The following is a 24,137-nucleotide window of genomic DNA, read 5'->3' on the forward strand; positions in this document are numbered from 1 at the left end:
GTGCTATGCTTAGGATTGGGTCTTGTCCATCACATCATTCTCCTAATGATGTGATCCCGTTATCAATGACATCCAATGTCCATGGTCAGGAAACCATAACCATCTATTGATCAACGAGCTAGTCAACTAGAGGCTTACTAGGGACATGTTGTGGTCTATGTATTCATACATGTATTACGGTTTCCAGTTAACACAATTATAGCATGAACAATAGACAATTATCATGAACAAGGAAATACAATAATAACCATTTCATTATTTCCTCTAGGGCATATTTCCAACAGAACACTCCCTAGTGGATTCAAGACCACCTCTTGGAGAAGAACTAGCTACTTGTATCTTTCGTTTATTGTGTTAGGATCTTTTGATCTCTATGTGTTCATGGATCTAGCATATGTGTGATTGGATCAAGTCAATCTGATGTGTCCTCTTGTTTTCCCTCGTGTTCTTCGTTTTCCTCGCGGGATCCCCTCCAAATCATGAAAGATCGGCCTTAGGGTATCCACCCTGCATCATCTTGGTATCATGAGCCAAGGTTGATCACAATTTTGGAGCCTTCCCTCTTTGTTTTCTATCCTAATTTTGTTGATTTCGTCCTAAATTCGAAAATTCCCACAAAAACAGCCCCCAATTTTTTTTGTGATTTGTTGGTGTGATGAAGTTTTGTTGGATTTGATCCATGGATTTGATGTGTTGCAGGTAGATCTAGCTTTCCCCCATCATTTCCCCCATTTCCATCCACAAATTCGTCCAATTTTGCCCCTCCACCACGAACCCTAGAGTTCATCCCGTGCCCGAAATCGCCCAGGCACCGGACGTCTGACAGCCAACAGACGTCCGACGACCACCGGTCGTACGACCCATCTCAGACGTTCGAACGAACCTGACGAAACTAAAATTTCCCCCTCAAAAATTTTCAGCCACCCACTACACCTTCCGCACCACCACTCCCATAAACCCACATTGCATTGCAGCATACCACCACCGCTTTCCACAACCACCATCGCTTACCCGCTACCAACTACGACAATTTTGCTACTTTTGGTCTTTGAGAATTTGAGTTGCAGTTCCCGTTTCCTAACGTGTTTCGGATACTTAGCGACGGTTCGACATCGACATCACCGCCACCCATCTTCGTCATCGACCTCGACCTCTTCATCATTTTGACACCATCCATCGTAAGCAAGGACGGTAACCTCGACAACACTCTCATACACTACCCTCGCCATTGTATTGACAACCCCATAGACCATTTTTGTGTCACTTACCCATCGAGACTAAACTTTGAGTATTGCCGGCAACGTTACTTGTGCACATTAGTGATCATTGCATATATCATCATATTGGTATACATATCTTGGTACCATCTCTTGTGTCACAAGGTTGTCATCGCAATTACTCAATAGCTACCTTGGTTCATCAAGTTTTGCATGAGAAAGAGCTCAAAAGAGAAAGAGCCAAACAAGCTTTTAAGCAAAAGACAAAGATAAGCAAAGAGCTTTTAAGCAAGAACCATAGCATCATACTACATTAAGATTGTTATACTCGATCATCTTGGATCATATCACCAGAACACCATACATATAGCATACTTGGGATAGAAGTCGTTGCTTTTTTGCTTTGTAGGTTGTGCACAAGTCTCATATCTGCCTATTGTGCAATTGTGCTAGCGTCTCTCTTGTGTTGTGCAACAAGAGCATTTACCGTGGATTCCACATTTTGAGCTCATTTTTGGTTGCATGACCCCATTTATCTTTCTGTGGGTGTGTTTTCGTGTGCCACATATTGCTATTGGTCTACTTGTTGCACTTGCAAATTTGCGAATCTTTTCCAACATTATTGAGTCTCACTAAAAATTGCATAAATTTTGTCCACCATCCTCACCAAGCTCCACCAAAGGCTTTATTTGTGTAGGTGTGAGAATTGACGAGATCCGGTACCAATTGTGATATTTCCTTGTTACACTATTGAGTGATCATTGCTCCATTTTCAACATCGGGTAAGGTACATTTGGTCTAGTTCTTTTTCATTCTCCACTCACATTTGATTGCGATGATGGATAGGCCAACTACTTCTTCGAACCCACTCTTCATCGAGCAAGATGAGGACCCGAACACCTACGTCACCAAGAACCACCTCTTCGACGCACAAAGAGCTTTGCATCAAGAACGACAAGCATTGAGCGACCGCGTCGACAACCTCGCCACCGACTTGCGACAATCTGAGAAACTTACAAGAGACTACTTCGACAACAAGATCGATGGACAAAAACAAGAGAGCAATGCAAGAATGGACGAGATTCAAGCTTTGTTGGTCACCTGCTCTTCTACCTCTTTGTCCTACTCTAGACGGAGCCACTCAAGTCGACATTCTTCGCGTTCTTCTTCGGATGCAAGTCCTCCTTGAGCTCGTTCGTACCGTCGCCAAGACCATGAAGATCATCAAGCTCCACGAAACCCATTCCATGGCAATGGTTTACAAGACCATCTCCGGGCACGTGAATGACAACGTCGACAAGATAATGACCCTATGGTCCAAGAGCAAGCTCCAATACGCCAAGATCGACAAGAACAACAAGACGGTGATGCCATTCGAAAACAACACCAAGATGGAGATGGCCCTCGACAAGCGCAACAACATCGTGAGGAACAAAACCTTGAAGCACAACATGCTCTTCGTGAAGCTACACTAGCCGTCAATGAGCGCAACGGACAAGCACGGCTTCAAGAAGCTAGGGGCCCTCCGCCGAGAGCGCCAAGAAGAAGCCGCACGTCTTGAGGAGCTTCAAGAGATGAGTAATCGTGCTAACCTTCCACGACCTCAACGCCAAGCTAACAATGAGGCGCAAGAGAATCAAGCGGTTCAAGATCCTCTTCCACGGCAAGACCGTCATCATCATCATCATCACCATCGACCCCAACACAATGACGAGCAACGCTAGGGCAAGATCAAGTTCACCATGCCCAAGTTCTCCGGAAACAACGATCCCGAAGAGTGCCTTCCATGGGCATTGAAGGTTGACAAGATCTTTCGTTTGCAAAACTATGAGGAAGAGAAGAAGATCGCCATGGCATCCCTTGAGTTCCAAGACTACGTCCTTATTTTGTGGGAACAAGTAATTGATCGCTGAGACGCAAGAGGTGAACCACCCATCACAACATGGAATCAAATGAAGGATGTCATGCGAGCGCGCTTTGTGCCAACCTACTACAACCACGACCTCTTCAAGAAATTACAACTACTTAAGCAAGGAACAAAGAGTGTTGAAGAGTATTACAACGAAATGGAGATTGCCATGATACGAGCCAATGTCATGGAAGATGATGAACAAACAATGGCATGTTTCTTGAATGGGCTCAATCATCCTATCAAGAAGATCGCCGACTTCTAACCTTACTCCAACCTCATCGAGCTAGTACACCAAGCTACCAAGGCGGAACGACAAGTGCAAGATGACCTCAAGTATGTCAAGTTCTCTTCCAAGACCTACGGCTCCCCCTAGAACCAAGCTTCAATGACTTCGACACCTTCTTCCATGACGAAAGCTTCAACAAACAACGGTGACAAGTCAAGTTACAAGAAAACTTCGACACCCTCAAGTCGTCCTCCTACTACAAGCAACTACAAGCCGAGAGCTTCATCTTCCTCTACTCCAACCAATGAGACCGTCAAGACGAGCTCCATAAAATGCTTCATATGTGGCGGCCGAGGCCACAAGTCCTTCGAGTGTACCAATAAGCGTACCATGATCCTCAACGACGACGACACCTATGAATCCATGAGTGAAGACGAAATGGAAGACCTTGAGCACGTGGCCATGCACCGGCAAGTGAATGAAGATGAAGATGACCAAGTATTTTGTGACAATGATTCGAGCCCCGCTCTCGTTGTCTCCAAGGTCTTGACACTTCAACATCAACAAGGCGAAGACCAAAGATGCCATATCTTCCACACCAAGGCGGGCATCAATGGAAGGTCTGTGAAGGTCATCATCGATGGAGGAAGTTGCCACAACTTGACAAGCAAAGAGCCATGTTCCAAGCTCCATTTGGTCAATATTAAGCACCCTCGCCCATCCAAGGTCCAATGGCTTAGCGACTCCGGCACTATTCAAGTGGACCACATGGTTCAAGTTTCCTTCAAGATCGAAGCATATGAAGACACTTTGGAATGCGACGTGGTTCCCATGTCCGTTTGCCATCTCCTTCTTGGACGACCATGGAAATTCGTGTAGGGTAACGCAGCAGAAAACAAAAAATTTGCGACCTACGCACCAGCCCAGGACCACTATGGAGACTGCATACATGGTTTGACCTTTTTGGTTACCGACTCGTAGCGCAGCGAAAGTAGAGTCGATGACGAACGATGGTGCAGATCCCCGCAACTATGATTTAAAACCTCCCAACCGCGAGGATGTATACCCTCATCCGCCCCACGGACAGCCCTCCAGGAGGCGGTCGGACAGTCCCTCGGACGGTGTCGCGGACAGCCCTTCGGGAGGACCCTCAAAACTCGGACGGTCACTCGGACAGCCCTTCGGGAGGATTCACAGAACTCGGACCGTCACTTGGACAGCCCTTCGGGAGGCACTCTCAAAACAGCCCCTTGGGCAAAAGGATCAAAACTATGACCTCTCTACGGGGTTGCACACATATGGTGTCATCTATCCGGCAGGGCTTCGCCGTCCAGAACTAGTTCCTGCCGGAACCCGGACAACCTTTCGGCTCTACGAAACTATTTCGCTGGGAGGGAGAGAGAAGCCAGATCATGCATGGCACTTGTATGTGAGAAAGAGTGAGTGTGGAGGGCTGCCCCTCCACCTCCATTTATAGGAAATCCCAAGGGGTAGGGTAGTTTAACACAAAAACCCAAAATGCACATGAATGAAGTCCTTCCTCAAGGGCATAAGAGTGAAACCAAGGAACAAGAGGGGCTCCAAGGTGGAGCCCCAAGTGTGGCCGGCCACACCCCTTGGGGGGCCCCCATGAGGGCCTCCCAATCCATCCATGTCATCCCTAGATCTTTTGAGAAAGCCTCAAAAGGTGGCTTTCCATAAAATATCCCAAAAAACACTTTCACTATTCATGACGACATTTTTCAGCGTCCGTTCGAACTGAAAATATTTATGTGGGCTTAGAACATTTCCAGTACCCACCATAATAATTTTCAATGTGTTCTGGAACAATTCCAGTTTAGTGATTTTCATCTGCGAAAAGCATCTGAACCGGTTCCTGCAGCTCCGGAACATTTTCGGTTTTTATTTCTAAAAATTCCAAAAAGTTTCCAGAATGATTCTGGCACCCTCCAAGAATTATCAGGCATGTGCCGAAACCATTTTGACGTAATGGCATACCCCGAAACAACTTTTTTGGTTTCACCGAAACTCATCCGGTGACCTCTCTCCGCGGAACTTTTCCGATGTCCGAAACTTTTCGGTGTCTGAAACTTTTCGGTGATTTTCTCTCAGACTCCCTGTCTAGTATTCAGCAGATAGATGACCCTTAAGCGTGTGACCCTATAGGTTCGGTGAAGTATAGACATGACCCGGAACCCCTTCCGATCAATGATCAACATCGGAGCCGTGGACACCCATATTGACCCCTATACCCACACGAATAAATATTCGAGTGAACCTCCAGTTGCAGTGAGCTATTCCTGTTGCTTCGTGATATGTCACAAACACCCGAGGTGAGATTTATTGCATCCCCATGGACGAACAATTTGTCCATCATGCAAGTTACCTCGTTATCGGTTTTGTTCTCTTTTCTCGTTTCCGTGTTCCGGCATCCCAGTGATCAAATCACAAGGTGTCTGGCCAGACGATTATGGATACCGTAACACCAAGAGGGCCCGAGAATATCTCTCCATCGTCGGAGGAGCAAATCCCAATCTTGAGCTATCAAGTTACTTGGCATACTTTTCCATGAACCCGTAAGCCGCCGTAATAGCCACCCATTTACGGATGACGTTTTAACAAACCCCAAAGTTCATGAAGCAAGCATGAAGAAACTCGATACTCTCACGGTCTAAGGAATCATGCAAACGTTAACCATCTCTGTGTTATGTACCATTAACTTGTGATGAATGAATCTCATAGCATAACATCAATCCGGGCTGATTCAACCCAAATGTTCTCTTAACATTGTGCCCTCAAAGTTGCTGGCATTGACATGCCCATGATTAGGAAAACAGAACCATCATGCAACACTTGAGCTAGTCTTAGAGGCCAGACTAAGAATACTTCTTACCGTTTATTATTCCACACGTGCATATGAGTCTTCCTCCGAGCCTCGTGTTATTGCAGACTCGAGAACCATAGCAGTTATAGCATGGAACAAATACATAATTATGAACTTGGAGATAAATAATATCATTTATTATTACCTCTAGGGCATATCTCCTACAATTCGACCACGGCGTCATCCACAACGGACGAAGCAATCACTATAGTTTCAAGATAAAGGGAAAGGAGTACGTGCTACGACCTATATATGTCACCAAGCCAAGTGATCGCCGACAAGCAAGCAACCACCCATCATGGAGAGAATAGTGAGAGAGTGAGCCACCCAAAAGGGAGTGAGAGCCACAAGCCCAAAATGAGTGCCTCCATGATGAGAGACAAGAAAAACTTAGTGCTATTCGCTACCAAAAGTGAGTTGAAAGAAGTGTGTGAGAACTCATCGAGTGTTATGCACTATGTCCTCTTGTGCAAGGACGAGGCAACAGCAACTAACCAGTCTCACCCTCTACCTTTAGTGTTGTCTAATATCTTGCAGGAATTCAAGGACGTCTTCCCCGATGAGCTACCTCCGGGACTACCTCCACTACGAGGCATCAGACATCGCATTGACCTCATACCCGGAGCTCCTCTTCCTAGCAAGGCACCATACCGCGTCAACCCCGAAGAAACCAAGGAAATACAAAGGCAAGTACAACAACTCATTGACAATGGGCATGTGCGTGAAAGCTTAAGTCCTTGTGCCGTACCGGTCACCCTAGTACCTAAGAAAGACGGTAGTTTTCGCATGTGTTCCGATTATAGACCCCTCAATGCTATCACCGTTCGTTATCGATATCCTATTCCATGGCTTGATGATATGCTAGATGAGCTTAGCTGAGCCACTATTTTCTCTAAAATTGATATTAATAGTGGCTATTACCAAATCCGCATACAAGAAGGTGACGAATGGAAAACCACATTTAAGACCAAATTTGGCTTATATGAATGGCTTGTTATGCCAATGGGCTTATCCGAATCACCCGGTACGTTCATGCGCGTCATGCATTTCGTTCTTCGCCCCTACATTGGCATATTTGTTGTGGTCTATTTTGATGATATTCTTATCTTTAGCAAATCTCTCAAAGATCATGTCACCCATCTTAGAACTGTTTTGCAAACTCTTCAAAAAGAGCGCCTTTATGCTAATATGGAGAAATGCAAATTTGGTGTGGACAAGCTCGTTTTCTTGGGTTTCGTTGTGTCTTCTAAGGGTGTTCATGTAGATGAATCTAAGATAAATGCTATTAAAACTTGGCCATAACCATCCAGTTTGCATTTTCCTTGGCTTAGCCGGTTTCTATCATAGATTCGTTAAGGATTTTAGCACCATTGCATCTCCCATGCATGCCTTGAGTAAGAAAAATGCACCTTTTGTTTGGGGACCGTCCCAAGATACCACATTTAATGAACTTAAGAATTTTCTTACTCATGCTCCCGTGCTTGCACTACCCAATTTTGACAAAACTTTTGAAGTTCATTGTGATGCTATTGGTCATGGCATAGGAGGTGTGTTAATGCAAGAGAAGTGCCCTATTGCTTACTTTAGTGAAAAACTTTCCAGAGCGCAACTTAATTATCCCATCTATGACAAAGAGCTATATGCCTTAGTGCGTGTTTTTCGTGAGTGGGAACATTATCTTCGCCCCCATGAATTTGTCATTCATACCGACCATGAAACGCTTAAGTACCTTAAGGGTCAAACTAAGTTGAACAAGCATCATGCTAAGTGGAGCGAATTCATTGAGTCTTTTCCCTATGTCATCAAGTACATAAAAGGCAAAGAGAATGTTGTGGCGGATGCGCTTTCCCGCAAATGCATGCTTGTAACTAAAATTGAATTGAATGTTATTGGCTTTGAGCACATAAAAGACTTCTATGCGCATGATCCTACTTTTGCTATTCCTTATGCCAAATGTTTGACACATACATCTTGGGAACACTATTACATCAAATATGATTATCTTATGAGAGCTAACAAACTATGTATTCCCGATTCTATTTGTTTGTTACTTTTGCAAGAATCTCATGGAGGACTTATGGGACACTTTGGATGAGACAAGACCTTCGCTACGCTCTCAAAGAACTGCTTTTGGCCCAAGATGTTCCACGACGTCTCACACCACCAACCGATGCTCTACATGTCGCAAAGCTAAGTCTAAAGCTCTATCCCATGGTCTCTATATGCCACTTTCCATTCCGTATCACCATGGGAAGATATTAGTATGGAATTTGTGCTTGGTTTGCCTAAAACTCAAAATGGAAAGGATTCTGTGTTTGTTTTTGTGGACCAATTCTCCAAAATGGATCATTTCATCCCATGCAACAAGATAGACGATGCTTCACATGTTGCAAATCTTTTTTTGTAGGGAAATCTTACGCCTACATGGAGTGCCAAAGACTATTGTCTCGTACTGCGACATCAAGTTCCTAAGCTACTTTTGGAAGACCCTATGCGCCAAGCTCGAAATCAAGCTCTTGTTCTCTTCGGCATACCACCCACAAAACAATGGCCAAACAGAGGTCACAAACCGGACGTTGTCTACTCTCCTACGCATTTTGATCAAGAAGAACATAAAGGAGTGGGAAGAGTGTTTGTCACCCAGTATGCCTACAATCGAGCACGACACTCTACTACCGGCAAGTCCCCCTTCAAGGTCGTCTAAGGCTTCAACCCATTGTCCCCATTGGACATCCTACCTCTACCACTACAAGAGCGCATCAACATGGATGCAAGTGCATGAGTGAGCTACCTCAAGAAGATGCATGAAAATACAAGGCTCACCATCGAGCGCCAAGTACAACGACTTGCGACCAAGCTCAACATCAACAAGCAACCCATGATATTCCATATTGAAGATCTTGTATGGCTACAGCTTCGCAAGGAACGCTTCCCCAATGAATGCAAATCCAAGCTACAACCACGAGCCAATGGACCCTTCAAGGTGCTCGAGCGCTACAGCAACAATGCATACAAGATCGACTTACCACGCGACAAGTACTCCATAAGCGACATATTCAATGTCAGGGATCTCTCTCCCTACCATGGTGATGAGGCTTTCAATTCGAGGTTGGATCTTTCCCAAGGGGGGGGAGATGATGCAGAGCATCCTACGGTCATCCCCATGGACCTACCTACGTCTCCCATGAAACCATTTGGACCAATGACAAGAGCTCGAGCAAAGGCTATCAAAGATAAGGTGAACTCGCTCCTCTCCGAACTTATACATTCTTCATGTGAGACATGGCTACTACCTCAAGCGGAGACCCTATGTGTGATCAGGTACTTAGAGGGAAGCCGCAGAGCAACTACATCCAACGGCCAAGACGGCGAGGACACCAAGTACAAGGAACAAGAAGAGGAGCTGCCAGAAAATCTCCAGCCACCGGATGACCAAGACTTGTCGGACATCCGATGCCTAAAGCTCCCACCAGCCCAAGTCCTAGCCAACAAAGTCTACAGTGGCCGGACATCCGACGCTCACCGGACGACTCACAACCTACAGCGGCCAGACGCCCGACCACCACCAGAAATCCGACACCGGTGGATCAGAGCCAAAACATCAGAAGTCTGAGCTCCTCCATACAACCGGCGCACCGGACGTCCGACCGGAAATCCGACATCACCCATCCAGAGCCAAAACGTCAGACATCCGGCAGCTACCGGACGACCGGACCCCCGCCAGCGACCGGACGTCCGGTAAATATCAGACGACTGACGCCTATCTGTGCACAGCGCATTGGGCCGAGGCCCATGTGTACCCCTTCATCCACATAGACTATATATACTCCTTCCCCTCCCTCTTTATAGGATTATCATTGGTTTTAGCTCATATGAGAGATAGAGCTTTGCTCATCCACTTGACACCTACTCCATTGGAGGCCAAGCCCTCCATCTAGGAGAAGATCCCCCAAGTGGATTCAAGCCCTCCACCTAGGAGAAGATCCCCTAGTGGATTCAATACCTCCTCTTGGAGAAGAACTAGCTACTTGTATCTTTCCTTTGTTGTCTTTGGATCTTGTGATCTCTATGTGTTCATGGATCTAGCATATGTGTGATTGGATCAAGTCAATTTGAGTGAGTCCTCTTGTTTTCCCTCGTGTTTCCCCTCGTGTTCTTCGTGTTCCTCGCGGGATCCCCTCCAAGTCGTGAAAAAATCGGCCTTAGGGTATCCACCCTACATCACAAATCGTCTTGTATCAGTGCGACATTTGCCAGCGGGGTGAGGCTGCCATGGCGAGGTTTCCGATGAAAAATCTGCACCGTGTGCACGTGGAGTACGAGTTCTAGGTGCACCAGAACAAGCCAGTGAAGGAGGCGAAGGTGGTGAGGAGCACCCTACGGTCATCCCCATGGATTCTACCCCAAGCGTCAAGTTATAAACTGACAAACATAAAATGTTTTATCCATAGAGCTCGAATTGTTGCAAATAGTTTATGACAAGTTCAAGGAGTTGACTACGACGAGATTGTCTCACCATAGCAATGCTTAAAGTCAGTTCGGGTATGTCGGCGTTCTGGGAACGGGGGTCCCCAAACTTGCCTGCCTGCGGCCCACAGCGTGGCTAAGCCAGCAGGCCGTACGACCCATCTTCATCAACAAGGCATCCAAGACCCTTGCGAGGGTCCGAGCCTCGCGAGGCGGACGACGCAAGACCTCCTCTGGAGTGGCCTAGCCAGGCAGGCTCACGAGGAGCGGAGATATCAAGGCGGGGCAAACCTCACGAGGCCCTCGTGACGTGAGCCATGACGAACGGCACCAGGCGGGCGCCAGCGCGCGCAGCGTCCTTATTTCCTCTTTGGTGCTAAGGAGGCCAGCGCAGGCGAAGAGTACCGAGGCATCAGGCAAAGGTTGCTATATTGGTGCAACGAGACCAAGACTAGGAGGATGACAAGACGGAGGTCATCGTGGAGCCCAAGGCAGCGTCACCACCAGAGCTTTTCGCAGGCGAAGGCTGCTTTTGTCAGGATAGCTTGTACTAGCTGTCCCCCTTCAAATTTGCCCGCCGTTGTTGGCTCCCTTCCCGCTCGATATTTGGGAGGAGGACCAGGGCCTATATAAGTAGAGCTAGCCACCATAGTAGGGGATCATCTCATCTTAGCTTGATCCAACCCGATCAAGAGCCTAGCCACAAGAACACCTCAACCTCAGGAGGCTGTTCTTCCCTTGTACTGTTCATCATCAGCCCAAGAGGCAATCCACCACCACCACACTGGAGTAGGTTATTACACCACAACGGTGGCCCGAACCAGTATAAACCTCATGTCTTTCTGTGTTGCGAGTTCGTCGAGTTCGTCGCGAGATCTTAGCGAGCTAGAGCGTAGATCGGTAGGAGGGAAAGACTTCGCGCGCACCCCAGTGTTCGAACCTTAAGGGTTTGCCAGAACCCCACATCCGACATTTGGCGCGCCAGGTAGGGGTGCGCCGAAGCTTCCCTTCCATCAGTTCGTCGCTCCATCGCTCTGTCGTCTCCATGGCGAACGCTCGCCGTGCTCGAGCTGAGCGTCGGGCTGCCCTCACCGCCCGCGTCGCTCAGAGGACTCCCGTGGGCGGGCCACCTCGTCGTTCTCCGTCTCCCGCCGCCAACGCTGCCACCGGCCCGGCGGGGAATGAGCAGCAGGCGTCCTCGCTCCATCCCTTGGTGCGGCAGGACGGCTGCACCGCTACTCCATCACTGACCCCTGCCGGTTCTTCGTCTCACGCGCGCCGCGCTCCCATGGAGGCATGGGCCGCGCTCCTCGCGGCGAACGAACTCCTGCGTTACCGCCCCGTCGATGACCTCTATGAGGAGTGGCTCGACCGCGTCGCCGAGCTCGTCCGCGCCGCAGGGGGCTCCCCGGTGCCGTCCCTCTCTCTACCTCCCCCTCGACCAGCCACGGGCGACGAGGCTCATGGCAGGCCTCCACCACCTTTCCCCAAGACGGCGCCTTGGCACCAAGGCGCGCGGCTCCGTGGCGTGATCCGCCGCGCCCGGCACCCGCGCGCGAAGAGAGAAGCTGCCAAGAAATTCCGCGGCCGCGAGAAGCTGCACCTGCGCTCCCCGCGCCACCTCGTCAAGACCGCGCGCCGCCCGCAGCAGCACAGCGCGGACCTCGTCAAGACCAAGCTCCACCTTCGAAGCGGGCCCCGGCAACCACGGCCGGCTACCGCGCCTTCACCCCCGAGCTGCGTAGCATCGCCTGGCCAGGCAAGTTCAAGCCAGATCTGCCTCCTCGCTACGACGACACCGCCGACCCCGCGGAGTTCCTGCAGGTCTATGAGCTGAGCATCGAAGCGGCCAACAGCAATGAAAAAGTCATGGTGAACTGGTTTCCCATGGCTCTCAAGGATGGAGCTCGCTCCTGGCTCCTGAACCTGCAGCACGGCTCGATCTCTTCTTGGGACGAGATGCGCGACCGCTTCGTCGCCAACTTCCAGGGCACTCGCGACCGACCACCGGCCGCGGGTGATCTATGCCGCATCAAGCAGCAACCAGGAGAGACCCTCCAAAAGTACATCCAGCGCTTCAATAACACCCGCCTCAATATCCCCAAGGTCACGGACGAGGCCATCATCTCCGCGTTTTCCGACGGCGTCCGCGACGTCAAGATGAAGGAAGAGCTCGCTATCCACGTGGAGCTCTGCACATCTCAGGAGCTGTTCAACCTGGCGACCAAGTGCGCAAGAGCTGAGGAGGGGCGCCTTTCTCTCCTCGAGCTGCCAGCTGCAGGAGCGGAGGAGAAGAAGGCCAAGGCCAAGGACGTGAAGCGCAATGAGGCGGTGGTGCTCGCGGCGGAGCCCGACACCAAGCGAGGCAGAGATCAGCCCGAGTCATCCAAGAACGGCCGACCGTTCTGTGCCTTCCACAACCTGAACACCCACAACACCAGCGACTATCAAGAGCTCAGAGCCATACGGGAAGGACGCAATGGTCGACGCCCCGAGCGCAACGACCGGGGCTACGGCCATGGAGGAGGACGAGGAGGCCGACGCTGGGACGACCGTGGCCCGCGCCAGGAGTGGCGCGACCGGCCTCGTGAGGACCGCTGGCAGGACCAACCTCGCGAGGGCGCCTGGAGGGACCGGCCTCGTGAGGATCGCCCCCAGGGCAACACCGGTCTTCCCCCGCTGCCACCGCCAAGAAGGAACGACGATCACCACCAGGACGAGGGGGCGGGGGGCTTCCAGGAGCCGCGTGCAATCGCCTGCATTTTGGGTGGCGCCCAGGCCCCGGCCTCTCAGCGCATCTTCAAATAGTTCGCTCGCGGGGTGAACGCGGTGCTCCCCAAGCTCGAGGCCACGCGGCAGCTCAAGTGGTCCCAATGCGCCATCACTTTCAACTCGGCGGATCAGCTCAAGTGCGCAGCCACCGCTGGCGCCCTCACTATGCTGTGTTCCCCAGTCATCAGCAATGTGCAGGTCACCAAGACCCTCATCGACGGCGGCGCAGGGCTCAACGTCCTGTCCATCGACACGTTCGACAACCTCCAAGTCCTATATGAACAGCTTCAGCCCACCAAGCCTTTCTCAGGAGTGACCGACGGTTCCACCACACAGATAGGGCAGGTCCGCCTGCCTATCACCTTCGGGGAGCGCAAGAACTACCGCACCGAGCTCATCGACTTCGACGTCGCGCACATCCGCCTGCCGTACAATGCCATCCTCGGGTATCCAGCCCTGGCCAAGTTCATGGCGGTCACTCATCACGGCTACAACGTTCTCAAGATGCCGGGAAGCGGAGGAATCATCACGGTCCCGTGTGAAGAGAGGGATGCGGTGTGCTCCCTCGAGCGCGCCTTTCAAGCCGCAGCAATCGACGACCCCGACAGCAGAAGTGAAGGCCCTCCAGAGGCCATCCCCAAGAAGAAGCAGCCGCGCCGCGCAGGACCTCAGGAGGATGGCGACGCGGCAGGAGCCTCATCAGGATTCGCGCCTGTCCCAGGGGCGCCTCCCTCCATCGCATAGGAAAGCGCGCCCGGCGCCACCCTCGGGCAGGGCTCGAGGGCTCTCTTCTGGAGGGCCTCTGACCTTGCCAACCTCACGAGGGAGGCGCTTGGGCACCACTTGGAAGCATGCTTCATGGCACATGTTCCTCAGGAGAGCACAGGGCAAGGAGTTCCCACCACTCAGGAGTTCATCACCAAGACCACTCAGGAACTGCAAGATGCAAGGGCCATGTGCGGCGACAGCCGCTCACGAGGCGCAGCTCCCCATCCAGGCGAGGATGCTGAGCTGCGCGTCTGCATCGACGTCCCAGGGCTCAACAGGGCCGCATCCCAGGAGTGCTTCTGGCCATCGCGTGTGGGCTGCTGCGAGGGCCCACCACACAGCTACGTTCGCGTGCCCTTCGGCTTGCCGAGCGTGGCGTCAGCCTATCAACGCGACCTGCGGCGTGTCCTGGCGGCTCAAGAGGCCAGGTACCATGCCGTCCTGGAGGAGATGGAGACGGTCTTCAGGGAACCTCCCGAACCCCCAGAGCCTCCTGAGGCTCAGGGTCCCGGTGGCTCATGAGGAGTCATTTCTTCAACGCACACCTTCAGCTGCACCAACTCTACTTCGTCTACAGAACCAGGTGACATCTTCCAAGCTCGTTTAGCTGGGAGTGCCCCTCGGGCTGCATTATTCCCAGGCCACGTGGGTCCGTCCCTGTGGCATGTATCCCTTTTGCTTATGTATTTAGCTTACCTTGCTGGGGGCGCCCCTCGGGCTGCATCATCCCCAAGCCGCTCGGGCCGGACCCAGTGGCATGTATCTTCCTGCATTTACCTAAGCTGGTCTGCTCTCCATGCTTAACCTGCCAACTGCTACCACCTGCCCGATCATCGCCTCCCCCGGGGCCTCCACACAGGCACGGTGTTGGTGCATGGGTCCGTCCCTGTCACGTCGACAAACCTGAGCGGTCGAGCTCTGGCTCGCGGCACGCCCCGCGCACGTCACCTCACCAGGCCCTCAGTGCCTTCATCTCATCCAGAGCAACCAGCGGCAGGCTGACAGCTGTAACGGCAAACCGTGTTTCTTCTTGTGCCTGTCCACAGGGATCCCGTGGGAAGGATAGCAGGCGGCACCGCGAGTCTCCTTTTCTCTCGTGCAATTCGCTTGCGCGTTAAAAGGGGGGCTCCTGAGCATCGTGACTCAGGAGCTCTTACTGGCTCTCCAGCCCTCACCCCCTGGCCTTGACCACGGCATCGCGACCTGGCATACCAGCGGCTGAGCTTGCTCGAGGGCCGGGACCTGAGAACGTAGAGCACTAAGGAGAGCGTGAGGGGAGGGGAACTCGTATGGGCCAGTCTAGCTATGCCGCACAAGTAGGCGCGCAGCTCTGGCGCAACGTCAGGAGTGGCCACGAAATCAACAAGATAAGTCCCGCACTCGGATCGGCTAAATGTTTGGACCTAATGGTCGCTCACGCCTTGCCGCAACCCCGTTGCGGCCACGTCGACTCCCTTTCTCGCCTTACCATGGCTGCTTGAGCGCTAAGGGGGACCTCCTGAGCATCGCGCCTCAGGGGCTCTTACTGGACCTTGGGCCGCACACCTCCTGGCCTTGACCACGGCACGTGACCTGGCATACTAGCGACGGCTGTAGCCTGCTTGGGGACCGGGACCTGTCAACGTAGAGCAACAAGCTCTCGCGAGGAAAGAAAGGGGGGACCGAGCCTTAACGGGACGTGCGTTCACCAAATTCTCATAACAGGGAAGATAGGCACAAAAGACATTACAGACCCTTACATGCCCCCACGGGGTGATTCATGGTTCTTCGCAGAAAACAAAAGTTGATACTAAGGGGAATCCTATCTACACCCTTCCGTGGCGGACGCCATCATCAACAGTGGGCCATGGGGGGCCGGCGCCAACCCCATCTAGATCAGCGGCGGCGACGGCCGGGCGCCGCAGGTCTGCCTTGAGCGCAGCGAGAGCTCGGGGGCACGTAGCTGTCGTCACTCGTCTCCGGAGTCTCGTAAGGCTCAGGAGAGCCGCTGGCCTCCCAAGGGCTGCTGCTGCTGGAGTAGCCGCGAGTGGAGCGCGCGTCAGTTTGGCGCTCCTCTCCAGAGCAGCACTCCAGGCGGCGGCCCTCGGCGTCGAAGACCTTGAAGAAGAGCGTGGAAGCACCGTCGTACTCGAAGTGGATCGCGAGGGCACCCCTCGCACGGCAGACCCGTGCGATCTCCCCCCAGCCGCGGGTCATGAAGATCTTGCCGGTGGGAACCGCTTCGATCTCCGCTCCGGTCACCGGAGCGCTGCAATCGGCGTGCTGCAACCAGAGCTCGAGAGGCCCCCTCCGCGCCATCACGTCAGAGAAGAACCGCGAGAAGCGGATCCAGGAGCTTGGAGGCATCGGCGCCCACAGCACCAACTCGCGCGAGGAGTCCGCGGCATGGATCCCAGGGGCGACGGCACGCGTCGCCGTGGCGCGGCGACCCCGGACACGGCGCGGGCGGCACTGCTCGTCACTCCGTCCTCCCGAGCCCTCGGCTCGGGCGTACAAGGGTAGCGGGTACCCCGGAGGAGGCCGCTCGCACCAGGGCCTCGATACCACCTGCATCGCCGCTTCATCACGGCGATGGATCGACCTCTTCTTCGGCGAAAGTGGCCCCGGATCATCACGGGGAGCCTTTCCTTTCTCTTCGGCAGAAAACCTTCTGATAGGCGCTATTGTTGTCAGCAGTGGAGCGGGGAGGAAGAAGCAAGCAAGCGAGGAAGAGATGGGCGACGGGGGCTCCGCCCCCTCCCCATTTATAGCAAGAGAAGGTTGTAACGCCCCGAGACCGACGCTTCGGAAGACTTCCATATTTTTTGTGATCACCGTGTGTTTCTTTTGGTGCTTGCTCTTTTATTTTTGCATTGCATCATGTCATCATGCCATCATGTCATTAATCTTTGCATCAAAACTCAACTAAATAAATTGTATGGATCTTCGATCCATTTAAATCGAGGGAATTCACATGGTGTTTTCTCTTTATAACATATCCTCCCAATATTATTAGGGAGCTATAACAAAGTATTCCATTCTTTGGGAATCACCATAACACACGTGCAGAATATATCCTATGCCTTTTCTGCTTCGAGTTGATCTCTCTAACCTTGCCAATAATTCTTTTCCCATTTATCGAGGCTCTTCCTAGATTCCCAACATTTTTGGACTCTTCAATACCTTGAACTTATTCAAACCATTTGAATTAAATTCAAATGGATTTGAATTTAGATCTTTCAATCATGGCCTTTTCTATTTTATCGGAATAAGCACATCTTTGAGAGTCCGGGAAAATTATCCGCACGCTCAAATTCTTTCCCTAACCCCCTCTCCCTTTTTCTTCTCTCTAATGCTTTTCTTTTTAAAGGAAATAAGAGAGAGAGGGAGAAGAGAGCCCAGCCCAGCTGGACCTCCCAGTAGCCCAACCAATTCGGCCCAAGGCCCAGCCGACCCCTCTAACCCTAGCCGCCAGGAGACCGATCCCCTCCTCTCGCTCGCTCCCTCTCGTCCTCCCACTACCGCCGCCACCCACATGCATCGCCAGGGACAAGAGCTCCCCTTCGCCCGTTCTTCCTCCTGCCACCGCCGCGTCCTCCCTCTTCTCCATGTCCGCGCGTTGCTCGGCGCCTCCTTCCTCCTCGAGCTCGTATGGCGAACGTCGGCCTCCTCATGTGCGCCTCCACCCTGGTTCCAGCCGTGAGGACCCCGCGCCTGACCTCCTCCTCGCTGCTCTTGGTGCCGCGCCACCAGACCTCCCCGTCGCCCTCGTCGACGACCAGCGCTGCCCCTGCAGCCTCCCCTCCTCCGCGTCGTCGCCTCCCCATGGCGCCGCGCCAGACCTCCCGCACCACTACCATCTCCAGCCGCGGCCGGCTTCTACGCTGCCCTCCTCTGCTCCGTCTTCGTTGCGGCAAGGCACCCCGGCCATCTCCTGCTCCTCGCTGGCCTTCGCTGTGCGCGCCGCTTCCCTGCTTTAGGCCAAGGCCGACGCCGGCCGCTCCTTCTAGCCGCGGCTCGGCCATGCACCATCAACCAGCAGCTCGAGCTGCCTCCATGCATCTCCGGTGACCTCCTGAGGCAGAGTCGTGCAAGTCCCTCGATGCCCCTTCAGTTCATCAAGATCGCCAAGTCCAGTGATGCGCCAAGTTCCTCTCCGATGCGTGTACGGCTACCGTTTCTCTGGTTTCGCCAAGTACAACGATGAACCGAGTACCTCTACACACGACATCGGACGTCTACAAACCGTGTACGACTACCGTCGCCAATATAGCAAGTACCTCTACCGTCGTCGTGTACCACTACTTCCACTACCGTCGCCAAGTTCGACTACCGCACGGTTACGCCAAGTTCATCTACGGAACGTGTACAACTACTTCCTTCGACGAACGCGTTCCACCCCAAATGCATGCTTCGAAGGTATAACCCCGAGACGACACCGCGAACGAATGGATGTGTGTTGTATGAGATGTTCGTGTTTGCACCGTGTCCGAATTGTCACTCGTTTCCATTCCACTATCTCGTGGGAACCCGGTTGCCGGGATCACCCCACCATCTTGCATGACACGCTCACGCCACGCTTCCTTTTGCACCGGTATCTCCGTGAGCTACCGGAACCGGGATGTTGCCGTGGCACCATTTCCGTTTCACCGCCGTGGCACCCTTTTCCTTCCGCCATGGTGACAAATGCCTCGTATCATGCTCATGTCAACATTTTCATAAAATTGCTTAGAACTTGCATATGTCATCCGCATCATGATAACAACATTTAAAATGTTTATATTTGTTGTTTCCATTAAATTGCTAAATATGCATATGGGGTTTTCCGGAATTGTTATTTGTTATATTCCGGCCTCATTTAAACTTGCCTCAATAGTTAGTTTACTTATGTTTCACCTCTTGCCATGTTAAATAACATTTAATATCGTTGGGTACATAACCGAGAGTTAACTAAATAATTAAATGTGGTGTTTCTTCAATATGCAACTCGTTGCATATTGAGCTCCACTTAACTTGTAGTATTGTTTGTTGCACTTTGCCATGCTATGCATATTTAAAACGGACATGCATCATACTTGTTTGTGCATCATGCCATGTGTATGTGATGGTTGTTTACTATGTTGTTTGTTTCTTTCCGGGTTGCTTCTCTCGTTAGCTTCGGTTTCGTTCCGGAGTTGTGAGGATTCGTTCGACTACATCCGTTTGTCTTCTTCATGGACTCGTTCTTCTTCCTAGCGGGATCTCAGGCAAGATGACCATACCCTCGAAATCACTTCTATCTTTGCTTGCTAGTTGTTCTCTCTATTGCTTTGCCGCGCTACCTACCACTTGCTATATCATGCCTCCCATATTGCCATGGCAAGCCTCTAACCCACCTTTCCTAGCAAACCGTTGTTTGGCTATGTTACCGCTTTTGCTCAGCCCCTCTTATAGCGTTGCTAGTTGCAGGTGAAGATGAAGTTTGTTCCATGTTGGAACATGGATATGTTGGGATATCACAATATCTCTTATTTAATTAATGCATCTATATACTTGGTAAAGGGTGGAAGGCTCGGCCTTATGCCTGGTGTTTTGTTCCACTCTTGCCGCCCTAGTTTCCGTCATACCGGTGTTATGTTCCTTGATTTTGCGTCCCTTACACGGTTGGGTGATTTATGGGACCCCCTTGACAGTTCGCTTTGAATAAAACTCTTCCAGCAAGGCCTAACCTTGGTTTTACATTTGCCTCACCTAGCCTTTTTCCCTTGGGAGTCACGCATCCCGAGGGTCATCTTTATTTTACCCCCCGGGCCAGTGCTTGTCTAAGTGTTGGTCCAAACTAGAGCACCGTGCGGGACCATCCCTTGGCAACTTGGGTTACGTCGGTACCTGTACGCTTCGCTTATCCGGTGTGTCCTGAGAACGAGATACGTGCGACTCCTATCGGGATTGTCGACACATTGGGCGGCTTTGCTGTTTTTTTTTACCATCGTCGAAATGTCTTGTAAACCGGGATTCCGAGACTGATCGGGTCTTCCCGGGAGAAGGAATTTCCTTCGTTGAGCGTGAGAGCTTATAATGGGCTAAGTTGGGACACCGCTGCAGGGTATTATCTTTCGAAAGTCGTGCCCTCGGTTATGTGGCAGATGGGAATTTGTTAATATCCGGTTGTAGAGAACTTGGCACTCGACTTAATTAAAACGCATCAACTGCGTGTGTAGCCGTGATGGTCTCTTTTCGGCGGAGTCCGGGAAGTGAACACGGCTTTGGGTTATGTTTGACGTAAGTAGGAGTTCAGGATCACTTCTTGATCATTACTAGTTGACGACCGTTCCGTTGCTCCTCTTCTCGCTCTTATTTGCGTATGTTAGCCACCATATATGCTTAGTGCTTGCTGCAGCTCCACCTCATTACCCCATCCTTTCCTATAAGCTTAAATAGTCTTGATCTCGCGGGTGTGAGATTGCTGAGTCCTCGTGACTCACAGATACTTCCAAAACAGTTGCAGGTGTCGAGGATACCAGTGCAGGTGATGCAACCGAGCTCAAGTGGGAGTTCGACGAGGACCTTGGTCATTACTATGTTTCGTTTTCCTGTTGATCAGTAGTGGAGCCCAGTTGGGACGATCGGGGATATAATAGTTGGGTTGTCTTCTTTTCTTTTGGTTCCGTAGTCGGACCTATGTGTGTACTCTGATTGATGTATGATTTATTTATGTATTGTGTGAAGTGGCGATTGTAAGCCAACTCTTTATCCCATTCTTGTTCATTACATGGGATTGTGTGAAGATGACCCTTCTTGCGACAAAACCACAATGCGGTTATGTCTCTAAGTCGTGCCTCGACACGTGGGAGATATAGCCGCATCGTGGGCGTTACAAAGGTCAACCGGCATCTCCCACGATCGCAGGTAATGATGGTTTTCCTTGCATGTCGCAGGGACTTGTCAAGTCGTGCAGTTGCCGAGGCAGCGTGGGGAAGCGGAGACGCCCACGTCCAATCAACCGCCATGCGTCAACCGAGGCCGCAGGCTTTTGGGGCCCGCGGTGCTCCGAACTTGACCCTTGGTTTCGCCGCGAAGCCAAGACCGAGCGCACCTTAGGCCCGGGGGCTACTGTCGGCGTTCTGGGAACGGGGGTCCCCAGACTTGCCTCCCTACGGCCCACAGCTTGGCTAAGCTAGTAGGCCGTACGACCCATCTTCATCAACAAGGCATCCAAGACCCTCGCGAGGACGACGACGCAAGACCTCCTCTGGAGTGGCCTAGCCAGGCAGGCTGACGATGAGCGGAGATATCAAGGCGGGGCAAACCTCATGAGGCCCTCGTGACGTGAGCCATGACGAATGGCACCAGGCGGGCGCCAGCGCGCGCAGCGTCCTTATTTACTCTTTGGTGCTAAGGAGGCCAGCGCAGGCGAAGAGTACCGAGGCATCAGGCAAAGGTTGCTATATTGGTGCAACGAGACCAAGACCAGGAGGACGGCAAGATGGAGGTCATCGTGGAGCCCAAGGCAGCGTCACCACCAGAGCTTTTCGCAGGTGAAGGCCGCTTTTGTCAGGATAGCTTGTACTAGCTGTCCCCCTTCAAATTTGCCCGCCGTTGTTGGCTCCCTTCCTGCTCGATATTTGGGAGGAGGACCAAGGCCTATATAAGTAGAGCTAGCCACCATAGTAGGGGATCATCTCATCTTAGCTTGATCCAACCCGATCGAGAGCCTAGCCACAAGAACACCTCAACCTCAGGAGGCTGTTCTTCCCTTGTACTGTTCATCATCAGCCCAAGAGGCAATCCACCACCACCACACTGGAGTAGGGTATTACACCACAACCGTGGCCCGAACCAGTATAAACCTCGTGTCTTTCTGTGTTGCGAGTTCGTCGAGTTCGTCCGCGAGATCTTAGCGAGCTAGAGCGTAGATCGGTAGGAGGGAAAGACTTCGCGCGCACCCCAGTGTTCGAACCTTAAGGGTTTGCCGGAACCCCACATCCGACAGGGTAATATTAGCAGTTACCGCATATTTCAACAATGACATATTACAGATGGACACCAAAAGGATTTTCGTGAGATAGAAATATAACTAAGGATATGTATATGATAGAGTCCAAGGTATTTTGTTGATCCCGGGGATGGTAGTAAGTGTGCAAACTTCAAAGATCCAAGAATGGAATGAAGGAAGCATAAGGGAGTTAGAATTTTTGTTTTGATGAAATGCTCAAAGAGTTTGATTTCATCGAGGATAGTGAATATTGTTGTGTTCACAAGAAAGTATGTAGGCGCATAACAATATTTCTAATACTTTGTGTTCTTGACACATTGTTGATTGGATTTTTTTAAATTTCTTGGTACGAATAAAGACCTCATTGAAAATTTGTTTTTCAATGAAGTACTCAGGCTAGAAAGCCTAAGTATTAGGCATAAGAAAGTAGTTGAATATGGAAAGTGCCAAGAAACAAATTCTTGCCAAGGTCACATGGAAGGAGTTTTCGCAAGATTCGGTGTCCTATAACACTAATGAGCAAAATACATGACTGAGATTTCACTCACATTTGTGTTTGGATTAATCATGGTTTATGAACAACCAGATATGTCGAGTACTCCGAATAAGGTGCAACTAAGTTACCTAAGTGATCATGGTGTTTCTCATGGGAAAACGGTGAAAATGTTGGTAAGTACTAAAGTACAACTAATCGCATGTCTCTCGCATATGAAGATAATTAAGAGATCGTTGTAAGTAGTTACATTGATGCAGGCTCATTGTAAGTAGTTACATTCGATACAAGCTTCATGATTGCTCCAAGCAATTTTCAATTTGAATAAGGGGTTTTGCGTTATACATGAAATGGTAGCACAGTAAGCTGGAATTATTCCAAAGAGGTTAATGTGGCGGATTCTATAACAAAGGCTAATTATAGTGCCGCTTCAGAAGCGACAATGGAGAGTGTTGGATCAAATAGTTCATTTCTGAACTTAGTGTGGTTTCAAGATGGCTTATGCCAATGGAACACTACTGAGGATAGTGGCTCCATAGTTAAGTCTAAAGACAAGGTACCACCAGTGATTCTTAATATACAAAGCCAGTACCACATAAATTATGAATTTTGCGAAAGCATGAAGACGCGTGGATATGCAAAGATACACATGGACCTGAACTTATCAGATCCGCTGGACGAAGTCCATACCACAAGCGAATCATATTTTACACTGGTGTGCCATAGGTGTAAAGTGCATTAGCATTGACAAGATTATTGACTCTAGTGCAAGTGGGATACTAAAGGAAATATGCCCAAGAGGCAATAATAAAAGTTATTATTTATTTCCATGTTCTTAATGTTTATTATCTGTGGTATAATTGCAATAGTTCTCGAGTCTGCAATAACAACAAGGCTTGGAGAAAAAATGACATGTCTGGAATAATAAATGATAAATATATTCCTCGTCCCGCCTCTAAGACTAGCTCAAATGTTGCATGATGGTTCCGTTTTCCCAATCATGGGGATAAGTTAGTGTAATGAGGATGCCAACAACTTTGAGGAAACAAGGACACAACATTAGAAGAACACTTGTGTTGAATTGGCCCAAATTGAATGTTATACCAAGAGATCCTTCGTCCCACGTTTATAGTACATACCATAGAGATGTCAACATATGCACAAAGACCATGAGAGTATCTAGTTCCTTGATATGTCTCAAACGCGTCTATATTTTTCTATTGTTTCATGCTGTTATAATATCACATTTGAATACTTTTTAGAGCATTTTATATTATTTTCCTAGACTAACGTATTAATTCAGTGCCCAGAGCGAGTTGCTCTTTTCTACATGTTTACACTGGTGCGCGTCGGTCCTAAACAAACGGTTTTTTACCCCTTTCCGCGACGACATTTGGAACCGTCGCCAAGTGAGTGTGGGCGATAGGGGGAGTCCTTCCCACAC

Source organism: Triticum aestivum, chromosome 6D (assembly GCF_018294505.1).
Source record: "Triticum aestivum cultivar Chinese Spring chromosome 6D, IWGSC CS RefSeq v2.1, whole genome shotgun sequence".
NCBI lineage: Eukaryota > Viridiplantae > Streptophyta > Magnoliopsida > Poales > Poaceae > Triticum > Triticum aestivum.